Source organism: Phalangium opilio, unplaced genomic scaffold, assembly GCF_054372755.1.
Source record: "Phalangium opilio isolate 3A_F unplaced genomic scaffold, DU_Popi_V2 ptg000002l_1, whole genome shotgun sequence".
Lineage (NCBI taxonomy): Eukaryota > Metazoa > Arthropoda > Arachnida > Opiliones > Phalangiidae > Phalangium > Phalangium opilio.
In genome coordinates, this window is record NW_028324144.1 from 6317076 (window position 1) to 6334361 (window position 17286).

The 17286-nt window shown below is 39.2% G+C and overlaps 1 protein-coding gene and 3 long non-coding RNA genes across 6 annotated transcripts in view; 2 read left to right on the forward strand and 2 right to left on the reverse strand.

Moving 5' to 3' along the window:
- Positions 1 to 17286, reverse strand: part of LOC149718443 (cell adhesion molecule Dscam1-like) — a 451194-nt gene that overhangs the window by 319039 nt on the left and 114869 nt on the right. The gene's annotated exons all lie outside the window — the stretch shown is intronic.
- LOC149718454 (uncharacterized) lies at positions 3527 to 3899 on the reverse strand. The gene is made up of 2 exons (XR_016370740.1): positions 3789 to 3899; positions 3527 to 3706 (listed from the first exon to the last, which is right to left on the reverse strand). It is a non-coding gene; the product is annotated as an uncharacterized LOC149718454 (long non-coding RNA).
- LOC149718455 (uncharacterized) lies at positions 3691 to 5830 on the forward strand. The gene is made up of 2 exons (XR_016370667.1): positions 3691 to 4967; positions 5032 to 5830. It is a non-coding gene; the product is annotated as an uncharacterized LOC149718455 (long non-coding RNA).
- LOC149718456 (uncharacterized) lies at positions 11473 to 12588 on the forward strand. Its single transcript, XR_016370583.1, has 2 exons — positions 11473 to 12313; positions 12381 to 12588. It is a non-coding gene; the product is annotated as an uncharacterized LOC149718456 (long non-coding RNA).

The window sequence follows — 17286 nt, forward strand, 5'->3', positions numbered from 1 at the left end:
GAATTTTGCGATGGTTTTTTATATAAGCTTAGGTCACAAAGGATTTTTCAATAAATTTTAGAGTTCATGCAATAATGTGCACCATTCTGGACAACGGACGAACCAACACGAACCTCGTGGCTTCGACGCTCGAAGACTTGAAAACACTGTAGCTTACTTCTTTTGCTTTCGCTGGGATAACTGAGGTAAGATGGATTGGAAATGATGACGGGCGACCTGCGGCACTGTAACTTTCGACTCACACACGTTCCTATCCTTCGGTAGGCGATTGAAGAACTAGCTTCCATTTTTAATACAGAGGGGGCGTCCTTTACGTTCTCGTAACACTGTGGATGCTGGGAGGACTTCAATGCTGTAGTTTGGGTGTACAGTGGCAACGTTATTGGTATCCCACTCTCCATCAAGATTGTGGTGAGCTTTCGTTTAAGCATCCCCGACCTCGCGATGTTCATGTTTGCCTACGTTGACCATGCTTAAATATGGCGGAAATACACTAAACAATATAAGGTCAAAATTTCACTTTTTAAACATATTGTAGCATTAACTACCATCACTAGTTCCTATCTCTTTCAATAGTGGCGCTTTATGTCGCCCGATGGTGTTTAACAGATTCCCCTTTGACCCCCTTCCTTCACCGCAGTGTATAGGAACTGCCACTGATTCAGCGAATAGCTGCGTATATTTCCACGCTTCACTGGACACTCTGAATCTTCCATCAACTGTAGAGGTTGACCTTCTCCACATAGCTTATGTTCAGCGATAATTCTTTCCGAAGAATGTCCCCAAAGGTCAGGGATTTTCTTTTAAAATCAATTCACGATTTTACAATCTATCTAACCTGATTCTATATCAACCTTTATTTCATCCACCCTAACCCAAGTATTAAAGAATGCTATTCTCTTTTCACCATTTCGGGGGAGTTGGGGCACACGTTGTCTATATAAACACAAGATCTTTTTTAGTTCTTTCATCCCCTTTACTACAATTCGTTGGGGCCCCTATTTCTTTCGGTGTCTTTCTCGCCATAGCGCCTTCTCCGGCGTGAAAAATCGATCTCTCACACAGTGCCAGCCCTCTCTGGAGCACCCTATACTTCTAAGCGATGTCAGTGGCGGATTCCGAAGAGTATGAGACCACTCTATCTACGAACTGGGCCCAAACTCGCGAGAGGCGCCGTGATTGAAGTTAGGGCACGACTTCTATAGCGAGTTTTGGATGTCTTTCGATATACTTAGAGGGACCCTGAGAGTGAGACGCCACCACCATCTAGATCCCGAAGGGACCGGGTCAAGACTGTGGAGGGGGGGGGTTAAAAAGGTTATCGGTTTCTGGGTCGACAGGCGACCGTCTCCCTACAACCAACGCCTCTTTTTCTCGCCAAAGAAAATACAAGGGAAGCGAGAGAGAACCAAGAGCTACTCTTCTTGAGAGCATTTTTTTCTCTTTGACTGTTTGAACTGTCTTGAGCTGACTTTGTGTATTTCTTATAGGGGCCACTTTCATCTCCATAACACTTAAAGGAAGTGGAAGGCAAATCCATAATATATTCTACTAAGATGCGCAATCCTTAACATTAGTTAAACATGGTGGCAGCAATGGTAAATTGACCTTCAACCTTATAACCGATCGAGACTTCTTCTCCGGTGAGAATTTACTTTCCAAGTCGTAAAAAGCAACTTAAGTATAAAACTAAATATTTACGTATGCGCGGAGATCCACGCATCGCCTCATGAATCAGCAATAAATAAAGAATACTATCAGAAGGAGATAATGAAAGAAGGATGACACTCTGTATCCCTTAATACATTAGTTATGTAACATGATTATTCCCAGGCTCACCATATTTGTTTACTCTTCCGCTCATCAAACTTCAGATGGTTATCGCACCGTGGGGTGATTTCTATATTTGTTTGGTACTAAATCCTGAGCAACCAATCCACAAACCTCGTCTTGACGTTGCACCAAAATCCAAAAGCGCGCCTTGGCCAATAATTTACCCAAAAATAATGATGGTGGAACTATTTATTGAGTATGTGATTCGGTTTATTAACCTTGCATAAAATGTTCTGATGAACTTGGGAAGAACCATGTTACAATTACCCAGCTTTCAAGTGCACTGCTTTCGAAGAGAAGTATTAAATACTTCTGATACTATTCAGATTACAGTCTCGGACTGTTCACTAGCTGAGTGAGTGTTGATTCGACACAAAAGTAGCGTTACGTCAATGTGAAACATCATACTTGTTGTTGTTATGTTCCACATGATTACATGTAGTTTTTCCGCTCGAGAAGCACCGGTCAAAATAACATCACTCGAGGCTACGAATTTAGCCATTAATCTTAGAAGGGCGAATGGTCGGCAAAGACGCGGCGCAACTGCAAACTCGCTAGTGGCCGGGGGATGATATAGCAAAAAAAAAAAAGAAAATCCCTCCGACTTTATGGAAACATTTTTACAAACCAATAAGAGAGAAAGAGATGTTGCAAAGTAATATTTCATAACAGTTTTCCGATCACCCGATAAAAGCGCTCCCTAAATATTGGTCACCGTGTCACGGACACATTTTTCCTTGCTCTTTCTTGTCAACTTTATACTTCAAATATTTTCTTGCACGTCAACGTTTTCGTTTTCTCGACATTTTTCTTCTTTTCTTGAAAAGTTTCAACTTGTCCCAGCTATTCGTCGTATAGTACCGGCAATAATTCAAAAGGAATTGAAAATCTTATCACTTCGTGGTTCGCTGTGTCGGAAGAACGTTTCCAGTAAACCATCTAATTATAGATATTGTAAAATCCCTGGGCAGTTAAATGTGCCGTGCAAGTGACATTCATTTCATATCAGAGAATGTTCCAATTAACTCTATTTGCTTAGTTGGAGAATCGAACGGCCATTAACGTTTTTTTTTGTTACAATGAAATCATTATTATAAATGCTTAACAAAACCCTTTCACCAATTTGTACCTGTCCTAAAAAATAACAATCCTAAATAAAAGTTTCACAGATTTCACTATAACAAGGTATTTCTGATAAGTCTGCTATAAATTAAGGGATATATGTTTTTTTGGCAATTTTGAGTCGAAAATGTAACTTCTATGACATTTTGTCGTTCGATCCACTTTTTTCAAGATAATATTGGATTATTTTACGAATGACCCCTTAAAGGGATCATCACCAAAACGCTCAAAACATAATTCGGGCGGAAAAAGATCATAGAACATTTTCAACTCAAAATCGTGTAAAGAACATCCTCCTTAAATTATGGCAGACTTATTTGTATCACCCTGTATTTAGTATACTATCTTATTTGGTATAGCATATTCTAGGAGAGCGGTCGCTCTCTTAGATTAATCAAAAATGTCTTGATTAGAATCAAGACCTAAAAAGTATCGATAAGACTGAGGGTATCACTTGTCTGAAGGATCAGATATTAATTTTTCTTTTTAATTGAAACTTAAATGCATGCTTAAGAAAAAACAACGTTCCATTACCGTTTTCCGTTGAAATAAATTATTTTACTGGTAATCAATTTCAAAAATTTACTTATCTCGGCTTTTCGACCACAATTCCATTCCCCGAAAACATTTTATCATTACATTAATTACTTTTGGGAGAGTACGTGTATGGTTTTGCGTTTTAAAAGGTTCCTAAAGACGTTACATCCCCATTCGTGACCGGCACTCTTCGCAGTGGAACATTTTAATTATTCTAAAACCAATGGCGCCAAATTCAATAGGGACAGTAACATTTTTAGTCGCGGTTTTGCAAAATGATGTAATATCGAGTGTACTTTAGTGAACCGTCGTATTGTTCTTTCTCATAGTTCAGGGCATGATCAGTGTTACTGCCCAATTTCTCTCTCTAGTTTCTAACAATGGTTAGAGACTATTTGATATGGCACGGCACAACGTTATATACATTTGTAAATTCCAGAGCTGTGCTAATTAGCTGACAACTAATTGAATTAGAATTAGCAATTAGGGAAATATTTATGAACTAATTAATTAGCCAATTAGCAATTAGGGAAATATTTATGAATTAATTAATTAGCCAATTAGCAATTAGACATAGAAACTAATTCAATTCAATTAGAAGTTAGACATTTATCAAACTAATTAATTAGAATTACTATTTTCTAATTAAGGTAAAAAAGAAACCATAAGTAAACATAAAAGTTTAAAGTGCCCATGGATTTAGTACTTTGGTAATGCAAAGTTTAATGTTTTAATGCCATTGAAAAACGGGTACGGAAGCCATGAATTATTCTCGAAAAATGAGACAGGCCTCGAGTGTTCCGTCATGTTAAAATTTGTCTCATTTCTTCATTTTATTGCACAGTTCCTATAATGGACTCCTGAGTAGTAAATACATGCGCACTGCCATTAATTCGAGTAGGTAAATCAGTCGAAATTGCGAAATGGGCCAGTTGCGATCCAATTTTCTACTAGTACTAGTATTCTCTCATTATTGAGGAGCTGAAAAATTTAGAGTAGCACTAAGGTTTCCTCATCGATATAATAAGGCTTTTTCATATTCAAATAGATGAATAAAGAATTAATTCCTCGATTTTTTACAACAAATTGGCGTAAAAGTTTAATTGAAAATCCAATTGGCTAATTAGTTAATCCTAAATCTAATTAAATTTTAATTAGATAATTACCTTTCCGAATCATACTAATTAATTAGAATTACTTCTCAATTAGCACTAAGGTAATTAAAATTCAATTACCATTTTCAATTAGTAAATGTTGCTAATTAATTAGAAATTGAATTAGCTAACTAATTAATTAGCACAGCTCTGGTAAATTCTAAGTAGCACAAAAGTAAAAAGAATCCATTTTTTTATATTTTGGTTTGAAATAAATAATCTCATCATAGTAGTTATAACGAACAGAAATTCAAGAGAATGGCACCGGTAATGAGCAGCAAAAAGAGAGGAAAGTTTGCTTCAAGGTAGCAGAGGGACATGGTAGTGAAAATAGTAATCTAGAATTTTGTTCGTTCAAACCTTAATATATCATGAAAAATTCAAGTGAGGAGGCGGCACTACCTAGAAAGATCTATTTTGGCAGATAACAGCGAAAAAATTATGTTCTACACACACTGGGACTATGGGAGAGTTTCTGGGCCGCAGGTCGCACATGATGAAATTTCAACTTCAGTTTACATCAATTCTCCCTGGTCGTACTAGTAGCAGGTTAAGCTATAGTTTTCTCAGGTCCTGTTAGTCTCGAAAGGGTTATATAGTCCTTGTAACTTTTAAAAGGTTGTTGTCATGGCTAAACAGACCGCTATTACAGCTTTTTATTGTTTTATAGGTTTTTTGACACGTTATCTCCCAAAAGTAATTAATGTAATGATAAAATGTTTTCGGGGAATGGAATTGTGGTCGAAAAGCCGAGATAAGTAAATTTTTGAAATTGATTACCAGTAAAATAATTTATTTCAACGGAAAACGGTAATGGAACGTTGTTTTTTCTTAAGCATGCATTTAAGTTTCAATTAAAAAGAAAAATTAATATCTGATCCTTCAGACAAGTGATACCCTCAGTCTTATCGATACTTTTTAGGTCTTGATTCTAATCAAGACATTTTTGATTAATATCTGTTCCTTCAGTCTTCATTTTAATTAAGAATGTTAAGAAACTGTTTTACATTTTCAAAATCTGCACTAAGCAGAAACATATATAAAGGGGACCATAACTTTAGCTCAATCAGACATTTATTTATAATGATACTTCATAAAAAAAACGTAAATCAATAAAAGTTTGTATTCTTATTGTAATTAACATAATACAATTTTTACCAATCATTTATTGAAACGCGAGGCGCCCCCCTAAAAATTCCAGAAATAGGACCAAATTGACAATTTTACAAAATTTTTAAAAATGCTGATTTATGTCCGTTTAACATTTAGCTCAAAATTGTCATAAGCCCAATATGAAATTCGGATATCCTTAAAACTTCATAAAGACGATCCGAGATTGTCAATTTCAAATTTTTTGCAGCATAAACTAACGTCTGTTTAATATTAAGCTTAAAACCTTAAACAAAATATAGTCAGGGCTACCCTAAAAGTTCAAGCGCCCACAAGTACCTACAAGCGCCCACAAGTACCCACAAGTACCTAAAAGTACCTACAAGTACCTACAAGTACCCACAAGTACCTACAAGTACCCACAAGTACCTACAAGTACCCTCAAGTACCCACAAGTACCCACAAGTACCTACAAGTACCCACAAGTACCCACAAGTACCTACAAGTACCCATAAGTACCTACAAGTACCTACAAGTACCTACAAGTACCCACAAGTACCTACAAGTACCCACAAAAACCTACAAGTACCCACAAAAACCTACAAGTACCTACAAGAACCTACAAGTACCTACAAGTACCTACAAGAACCCACAAGTACCCACAAGTACCTACAAGCATCCACAAGCACCCACAAGCACCCACAAGTACCTACAAGTACCCACAAGTACCTACAAGTACATACAAGCACCAACAAGTACCCACAAGCACCCACAAGTACATACAAGCACCCACAAGCACCCACAAGTACCAACAAGTACCCACAAGCACCCACAAGTACCAACAAGTACCCACAAGTACCTACAAGCACCCACAAGTACCTAAAAGCACCCACAAGTACCTACAAGTACCCACAAGTACCTACAAGTACCCACAAGTACATACAAGTACCCACAAGTACCTACAAGCACCCACAAGCACCTAAAAGTATCCACAAGCACCTACAAGCACCCACAAATACCTACAAGTACCCACAAGTACCTACAAGTACCCACAAGTACCTACAAGTACCCACAAGTACCTACAAGTACCCACAAGTACCTACAAGTACCCACAAGTACCTACAAGTACCCACAAGTACCTACAAGTACCCACAAGTACCTACAAGTACCCACAAGTACCTACAAGTACCTACAAGTACCCACAAGTACCCACAAGTACCCACAAAAACCTACAAGTACCTACAAGAACCCACAAGCACCCACAAGTACCTACAAGTACCCACAAGTACCTACAAGTACCCACAAGTACCAACAAGTACCCACAAGTACCAACAAGTACCCACAAGTACCAACAAGTACCGACAAGTACCCACAAGCACTCACAAGTACATACAAGTACCCATAAGTACCTACAAGTACATACAAGTACCCATAAGTACCTACAAGTACATACAAGTACCTACAAATATCCACAAGCACCCACAAGTACCCACAAGTACCCACAAGTACCCACAAGTACCCACAAGTACCCACAAGTACCTACAAGTACCCACAAGTACCTACAAGTACCTACAAGTACCCACAAGTACCCACAAGTACCTACAAGTACCTACAAGAACTCACAAGTACCCACAAGTACCCACAAGCACCCACAAGTACCTACAAGCACCCACAAGCACCCACAAGTACCTGCAAGTACCCACAAGTACCTACAAGCACCCACAAGCACCCACAAGTACCTACAAGCATCCACAAGCACCCACAAGTACCTACAAGTACCCACAAGTACCCTCAAGTACCTACAAGTACCCACAAGTACCCACAAGTACCCATAAGTACCCACAAGTACCCATAAGTACCCACAAGTACCTACAAGTACCCACAAGTACCTACAAGTACCCACAAAAACCTACAAGTACCCACAAAAACCTACAAGTACCCACAAAAACCTACAAGTACCTACAAGAACCTACAAGTACCTACAAGAACCCACAAGCATCCACAAGTACCTACAAGCATCCACAAGCACCCACAAGTACCTACAAGTACATACAAGCACCAACAAGTACCCACAAGCACCCACAAGTACCAACAAGTACCCACAAGTACCTACAAGCACCCACAAGTACCTAAAAGCACCCACAAGTACCTACAAGTACCCACAAGTACCCACAAGAACCCACAAGTACCCACAAGAACCCACAAGTACATACAAGTACCCACAAGTACCTAAAAGTATCCACAAGCACCTACAAGCACCCACAAGTACCCACAAGTACCCACAAGTACCTACAAGTACCCACAAGTACCTACAAGTACCCACAAGTACCTACAAGTACCCACAAGTACCTACAAGTACCCACAAGTACCCACAAGTACCTACAAGTACCCACAAGTACCTACAAGTACCCACAAGTACCTACAAGTACCCACAAGTACCCACAAGTACCCACAAAAACCTACAAGTACCTACAAGAACCCACAAGCACCCACAAGTACCTACAAGTACCCACAAGTACCTACAAGCATCCACAAGTACCTACAAGCATCCACAAGCACCCACAAGTACCTACAAGTACCCACAAGTACCTACAAGTACATACAAGCACCAACAAGTACCCACAAGCACCCACAAGTACCAACAAGTACCCACAAGTACCTACAAGCACCCACAAGTACCTAAAAGCACCCACAAGTACCTAAAAGCACCCACAAGTACCTACAAGTACCCACAAGTACCCACAAGAACCCACAAGTACATACAAGTACCCACAAGTACCTACAAGCACCCACAAGCACCTAAAAGTATCCACAAGCACCTACAAGCACCCACAAGTACCCACAAGTACCCACAAGTACCTACAAGTACCCACAAGTACCTACAAGTACCCACAAGTACCTACAAGTACCCACAAGTACCTACAAGTACCCACAAGTACCTACAAGTACCTACAAGTACCCACAAGTACCTACAAGTACCCACAAGTACCTACAAGTACCCACAAGTACCCACAAGTACCCACAAAAACCTACAAGTACCTACAAGAACCCACAAGCACCCACAAGTACCTACAAGTACCCACAAGTACCTACAAGTACCCACAAGTACCTACAAGTACCCACAAGTACCTACAAGTACCCACAAGTACCTACAAGTACCCACAAGTACCAACAAGTACCCACAAGTACCAACAAGTACCGACAAGTACCCACAAGCACCCACAAGTACATACAAGTACCCATAAGTACCTACAAGTATCCACAAGCACCCACAAGTACCCACAAGTACCCACAAGTACCTACAAGTACCCACAAGTACCTACAAGTACACACAAGTACCCACAAGTACCCACAAGTACCTACAAGTACCCACAAGTACCTACAAGTACCCACAAGTACCTACAAGCATCCACAAGTACCTACAAGCATCCACAAGCACCCACAAGTACCTACAAGTACCCACAAGTACCTACAAGTACATACAAGCACCAACAAGTACCCACAAGCACCCACAAGTACCAACAAGTACCCACAAGTACCTACAAGCACCCACAAGTACCTAAAAGCACCCACAAGTACCTACAAGTACCCACAAGTACCCACAAGAACCCACAAGTACATACAAGTACCCACAAGTACCTACAAGCACCCACAAGCACCTAAAAGTATCCACAAGCACCTACAAGCACCCACAAGTACCCACAAGTACCCACAAGTACCTACAAGTACCCACAAGTACCTACAAGTACCCACAAGTACCTACAAGTACCCACAAGTACCTACAAGTACCCACAAGTACCTACAAGTACCTACAAGTACCCACAAGTACCTACAAGTACCCACAAGTACCTACAAGTACCCACAAGTACCCACAAGTACCCACAAAAACCTACAAGTACCTACAAGAACCCACAAGCACCCACAAGTACCTACAAGTACCCACAAGTACCTACAAGTACCCACAAGTACCTACAAGTACCCACAAGTACCTACAAGTACCCACAAGTACCTACAAGTACCCACAAGTACCTACAAGTACCCACAAGTACCAACAAGTACCCACAAGTACCAACAAGTACCGACAAGTACCCACAAGCACCCACAAGTACATACAAGTACCCATAAGTACCTACAAGTATCCACAAGCACCCACAAGTACCCACAAGTACCCACAAGTACCTACAAGTACCCACAAGTACCTACAAGTACACACAAGTACCCACAAGTACCCACAAGTACCCACAAGTACCTACAAGTACCCACAAGTACCTACAAGTACCCACAAGTACCCACAAGTACCCACAAGTACCTACAAGTACCTACAAGAACTCACAAGTACCCACAAGTACCTACAAGAACTCACAAGTACCCACAAGTACCCACAAGTACCCACAAGTACCCACAAGCACCCACAAGCACCCACAAGTACCTACAAGCACCCACAAGTACCTGCAAGTACCCACAAGTACCTACAAGCACCCACAAGCACCTACAAGTACCTACAAGAACCTACAAGCACCCACAAGTATCCACAAGCACCTACAAGCACCCACAAGTACCTACAAGCACCCACAAGTACCTACAAGCACCCACAAGTACCTGCAAGTACCCATAAGAACCTACAAGCACCTACAAGTACCTACAAGTACCTACAAGCACCCACAAGTACCCACAAGTACCTACAAGCACCCACAAGCACCTACAAGTATCCACAAGCACCTACAAGTACCCACAAGCACCTACAAGCACCCACAAGTACCTACAAGCACCCACAAGTACCCACAAGAACACACAAGTACCTACAAGCACCCACAAGAACCCACAAGTACCCACAAGAACCCACAAGTACCTACAAGCACCCTCAAGAACCCACAAGAACCCACAAGTACCTACAAGTACCCACAAGAACCCACATGTACCCACAAGAACCCACAAGTACCTACAAGCACCCACAAGTACCTAAAAGCACCCACAAGTACCTACAAGTACCCACAAGTACCCACAAGTACCCACAAGAACCCACAAGTACCTACAAGCACCCACAAGTACCTAAAAGCACCCACAAGAACCCGGGCAAAGCACCTACAAGAGCTCAAACGCCATGTTTTTCTTGATAATATCCCTCTAACGAAGTGAATCACAACAAAAACGCCGTAAGTCCAACATAAAAAATTAGGGCTAAAATGCGTGTCTCTAACAGTGGTAAAACGCCGTAATTCCAATACCCAAAACAACGTAAGTCAAAGTATGTGTTAATAATGATAAAAATCAATACTTAAACTTAATTTATCTTAATGAAACTAAGAAAAGGCACATCTATGGACTGTTATCTTTCATTTAAGATGGTTCCCAAACGTAACGAATGAATAGTTTTCTTTATACACGATCGCAATTAAGGTCATTTTTCAAAAAAATCCCATGTTATCTCTATGGAACAATATAGTATGTTTCACCAAATGTCTTAATAATTTTATGGATTCTAAAACCACCCTTAACAACTTTTTTCATTATAGAATTAACTATTAGTTGGATCTCTTTGAAATTTTAACCACAAAATTAGGGCCCAAATTTTAGTTCACTGGCAAAATTTCAAAGCGGCAAACACAATACGAAAAACGTTACAGCCAATCAAAGAACCCTCCTTTAGCATTAGAGGGAGTATCAAGTCTTATCTAAGAGAGCGACCGCTCTCCTAGAATAAGACCTGATACTCCCTCTAATGCTAAAGGAGGGTTTTTTGATTGACCGTAACTTTTTTCGTATTGTGTTTGCAGCTTTGAAATTTTGCCAGTGAACTAAAATTCGGGCCCTAATTTTGTGGTTAAAATTTCAAAGAGATCCAACTAATAGTTAATTCTATAAAGAAAAAAGTTGTTAAGGGTGGTTTTAGAATCCATAAAATTAATCAGACATTTGGTGAAAGATACTATATTGTTCCATAGAGATAACACGGGATTTTATTGAAAAATGACCTTAATTGGGATCGTGTATAAAGAAAAATATTCATTCGTTACGTTTGGGAACCATCTTAAATTAAAGATAACAGTCCATAGATGTGCCTTCCCTTAGTTTCATTAAGATAAATTAAGTTTAAGTATTGATTTTTATCATTATTAACACATACTTTGACTTACGTTGTTTTGGGTATTGGAATTACGGCGTTTTACCACTGTTAGAGACAAGCATTTTAGCCCTCATTTTTTATATTGGACTTACGGCGTTTGTGTCGTGATTCACGCCGTTAGCGGGATATTAAGCAAGAAAAACATGGCGTTTGAGCTGTCGGTTAAAATTAAAATTTTGGATTTGGAATTAAACTGGAGGCTAATTACGTATGATTTTTATTGTTTTCACAACAAAAAACGTCAATGAAATTTACTAAAATTAATTTTAAATTTAAAAGCAGACAGAATATTTTATTATTAACGAATTTCGCTAAGCTAATTTCGTTAAGCCTCGGTCAAGGTAGCGTTGCCGTTATGTTGTCTGTTGATGTTATAGGAATAGGCAACATTAACTTCGGTTGAGATAAAAGCTAGACAATACGAATACTGTTGGTATGTTCAAATTAATTATTAATCTTACTGGTAGATCAATTAATTACTACATTATTATCTGTGACAGCTAGGACACATCAATCAGCTGTAGTGGTAAATTTTACACCTTGATGATGAACCCTCCGCTGGCTGAATGCTAGCGACAACTTTTCAAGGGAAATAATGACAAACAGAACTGTATATAGTCTTTCATTTAATAACATTCTATATTTGCATTATTTAAATTTAAATTTTGTATTAAACGTGCAAAAGATTGCTGTTCATTGGTTCTCTAACATGTTTTCTTAATTTTCGACATACTAACGTAGCTTTTGTATTTTGAGGGCGCGTTTTTTTTTAAAGGCGTTTATAACACGATGTATAGTTAAAATTATATTTATTTTGGTTTATGTTTAATGTGTAACACACTGTTCAGTGTTACAGTAGTTCTGCAACTAAGCCTTCAAAGTTTCTGAAATTATTGTAGGTAAATATCAAAGAAACGAAAGTGTTCATTTTCAAAAATTGTTTCAAACTAACACTCACAGGTCTTGGTTCTGGTTTTAAGGGGATCCATTCTCAGGCTCTTTATTTCATAACGTTTTTTGTTTGGTTAATTAACATAAATTTTTGGTTAAATATGTAATACACTAGTTTTTGGTAAGTTTCAGAAATTAACGGAGCCGAATGACAAAGAGATGGATTTAATAGCTTTCATTTCAACATAATTAAAACCATATAGATTTATTCATTTAATAACTTTTTTCGATTGAAATTAGGCCTAAAAAGTCAGGGAAAAGTCTGGGATATTGAAAATGGGCCAAAAAAGTCAGGGAAAAGTCTGGGAAATTGAAAATGGGCCTAAAAAGTCTGGGACAAGTTTGGAAAATTGAAAATGGGCCTCAAAAGTCAGGGACAAGTCTGGGAAATTGAAAATGAGCCTGAAAAGTCAGGGAAAAGTCTGGAAAATTGAAAATGGGCCTGAAAAGTCAGGGAAAAGTCTGGAAAATTGAAAATGGGCCTAAAACGTCTGGGACAAGTTTGGAAAATTGAAAATGGGCCTCAAAAGTCAGGGACAAGTCTGGGAAATTGAAAATGGGCCTGAAAAGTCTGGGACAAGTCTGGGAAATTGAAAATGGGCCTGAAAAGTCTGGGACAAGTCTGGAAAATTGAAAATGGGCCTAAGACGTCTGGGACAAGTTTGGAAAATTGAAAATGGGCCTCAAAAGTCAGGGACAAGTCTGGGAAATTGAAAATGTGCCTGAAAAGTCTGGGACAAGTCTGGGAAATTGAAAATGTGCCTGAAAAGTCTGGGACAAGTCTGGAAAATTGAAAATGGGCCTAAAACGTCTGGGACAAGTTTGGAAAATTGAAAATGGCCCTGAAAAGTCTGGGACAAGTTTGGAAAATTGAAAATGGTCCTAAAAAGTCTGGGAAATTGAAAATGGGCCTAAAAAGTCTGGGACAAGTTTGGAAAATTGAAAATGGGCCTCAAAAGTCAGGGACAAGTCTGGGAAATTGAAAATGAGCCTGAAAAGTCAGGGAAAAGTCTGGAAAATTGAAAATGGGCCTGAAAAGTCAGGGAAAAGTCTGGAAAATTGAAAATGGGCCTAAAACGTCTGGGACAAGTTTGGAAAATTGAAAATGGGCCTCAAAAGTCAGGGACAAGTCTGGGAAATTGAAAATGGGCCTGAAAAGTCTGGGACAAGTCTGGGAAATTGAAAATGGGCCTGAAAAGTCTGGGACAAGTCTGGAAAATTGAAAATGGGCCTAAGACGTCTGGGACAAGTTTGGAAAATTGAAAATGGGCCTCAAAAGTCAGGGACAAGTCTGGGAAATTGAAAATGTGCCTGAAAAGTCTGGGACAAGTCTGGGAAATTGAAAATGTGCCTGAAAAGTCTGGGACAAGTCTGGAAAATTGAAAATGGGCCTAAAACGTCTGGGACAATTTTGGAAAATTGAAAATGGCCCTGAAAAGTCTGGGACAAGTTTGGAAAATTGAAAATGGTCCTAAAAAGTCTGGGAAATTGAAAATGGGCCTAAAAAGTCTGGGACAAGTTTGGAAAATTGAAAATGGGCCTCAAAAGTCAGGGACAAGTCTGGGAAATTGAAAATGAGCCTGAAAAGTCAGGGAAAAGTCTGGAAAATTGAAAATGGGCCTGAAAAGTCAGGGAAAAGTCTGGAAAATTGAAAATGGGCCTAAAACGTCTGGGACAAGTTTAGAAAATTGAAAATGGGCCTCAAAAGTCAGGGACAAGTCTGGGAAATTGAAAATGGGCCTGAAAAGTCTGGGACAAGTCTGGGAAATTGAAAATGGGCCTGAAAAGTCTGGGACAAGTCTGGAAAATTGAAAATGGGCCTAAGACATCTGGGACAAGTTTGGAAAATTGAAAATGGGCCTCAAAAGTCAGGGACAAGTCTGGGAAATTGAAAATGGGCCTGAAAAGTCTGGGACAAGTCTGGGAAATTGAAAATGGGCCTGAAAAGTCTGGGACAAGTCTGGGAAATTGAAAATGTGCCTGAAAAGTCTGGGACAAGTCTGGAAAATTGAAAATGGGCCTAAAACGTCTGGGACAAGTTTGGAAAATTGAAAATGGGCCTGAAAAGTCTGGGACAAGTTTGGAAAATTGAAAATGGTCCTAAAAAGTCTGGGAAATTGAAAATGGGCCTGAAAAGTCAGGTAAAAGTCTGGGAAAGTGAAAATGGACCTTTTTAAAGGTCAGGGAAAATATATTAGAGGGAAAGTCTGGATAACAGTATCAGGGTAACCAGAAAATGTGTTGTCTGACTGTCTGACATTTCTCATTTCTAATTATTTAAATTCAAAGGGCTGTATTAACTTCTAACCTGACAGGTTAGTAGTAAACAAATACCGGGCTGCCAGGCTGTCTCTTACACAACAAAGTTGGCCATTCTCGCTTATAAGAAATGAATCTTTGTCATTTGCATGGCCTTCAGGAGCCCCAGGACTCCCAACAGAAGCAGGGTGGGAAATAAGGATTTTTTTTTCAAACTAGACATTGGGCCAGCCTGGAATAAATATACTGGTCTATGACCATTGACCAGGGCGCGTTGTCTGGTAAACTAATGAAGTGGAATTTAAATAGTTGAGATAATGTCTGGACCCTGGTTTAATACCCTAGAATTTTCTTTGTGGTCCCGTAGACCACTGACCCCCTCCGATTTAATTTTTAACTGGTCATTTGACCTGTGCCACCGCCTTATTTCCCACGCTGAACTGAAGTGAAGATTTCTTTTGCCCGGAGCATAACCTACTCGATGACGCGCTATCGTCAACATAGGTAACAGTAGCGCTAGTTAATTCAGGATACCGATATCTAATTTGCTCAAATCAGGGTAGAATATATATAGGACGTGTGTCCAGCGACCCCCTGTTTGACTGGAAAATTTATAGGACATTGTCCACTGGAGTGCGCAAAAATTGTGCCGCGTCTTCAAAATCAAACTATCAGAACTTCGGAAAAATTTACTGGTCAACTGTCCAGTGACCCCCTTAGTGTTTAAAATATTTATGGGACATTATAAAATTTTATTGCACAATGTCCAGTGTTCTGTGCTTATTTCATTCCCAGGACTCCCAACTGAAGCATAGCCCACTCGATCCGCGCTACTGGACGCTGCACTGCGGCTGCTCGAGTGGGCTATGACTGAAGTGAAGATTTCTTTTTCTCTGAGCATAGCCTACTCGATCACGCGCAACACATCGCAGGGTGGGAAATAAGGATTTTTTTAAACTGGACATTAGGCCAGCGACCCTCCCGAGTCCTGACTTGCAATAAATAAACTGGTCCGTGACCATTGACCAGAGCACGTCGTCTGCTAAACTAAAGAAGTGGATAATTAAAATATTATTATTTTAATGTGTGGACTCTAGTTTCCCTTCAATTTTCTTAGTAGTCTCGTGGACCACTGTTCCTCCGATTTAATTTTTGGACTGGACCAAGCAATTTTTATACTGTTCATTTGTCCTGTGTCACCGCCTTATTTCACACGCTGGCGCGAGTTGCTTTGCGTTGTCGAGTGCGTGATGGAATGGGCTATGCCTGGAGTCCCAAGTCACTCCCAACCTCCGCGACTTCCTACCCAAATTCCCACTAGCATAGCCCACTCGATCACGCTCTCTTTTCTCCGCCTACATATTTTGAAGAGGGTACTTTTTAGGCGTATTAGCAATCTTGAAACATCTTTGTGGACTTTTAGGGTAGCCCTGGCTATATTGTGTTTAAGGTTTTAAGCTTAATATCAAACAGACGATAGTTAATGCTACAAAAAGTTTGAAATTGACAATCACGGATCGTCTTTGTGAAGTTTTAAGGATATCCGAATTTCATATTGGGCTTATGAAAATTTTGAGCTAAAGCTTAAACGGACATAAATCAGCGTTTTTAAAAATTGTGTAAAATTTTCAATTTGGTCCTATTTCTGGAATTTTTAGGGGAGCGCCTCGCGTTTGAATAAACGATTGTAAAAAATTGTATTACGTTAATTATCATAAGACTACAAACTTCTAATGATTTAAGTTTTTGTTTTTGAAGTATCATTACAAATAAATGTTTGATTGAGCTAAAGTTACGGTCACCTTTATATATGTTTCTGCTTAGTGCAGATTTTGAAAATGTAAAACAGTTTCTTAACAATCTTAATTAAAATGAAGACTGAAGGAACAGATATTAATCAAAAATGTCTTGATTAGAATCAAGACCTGAAAAGTATCGATAAGACTGAGGTTATCACTTGACTGAAGGATCAGATATTAATTTTTCTTTTTAATTGAAACTTAAAGGCATGCTTAAGAAAAAACAACGTTCCATTACCGTTTTCCGTTGAAATAACTTATTTTACTGGTAATCAATTTCAAAAATTTACTTATCTCGGCTTTTCGACCACAATTCCATTCCCCGAAAACATTTTATCATTACATTGTTACAGTAAAATTAATTACTTTTGGGAGATACCGTGTCAAAATAAGCTAT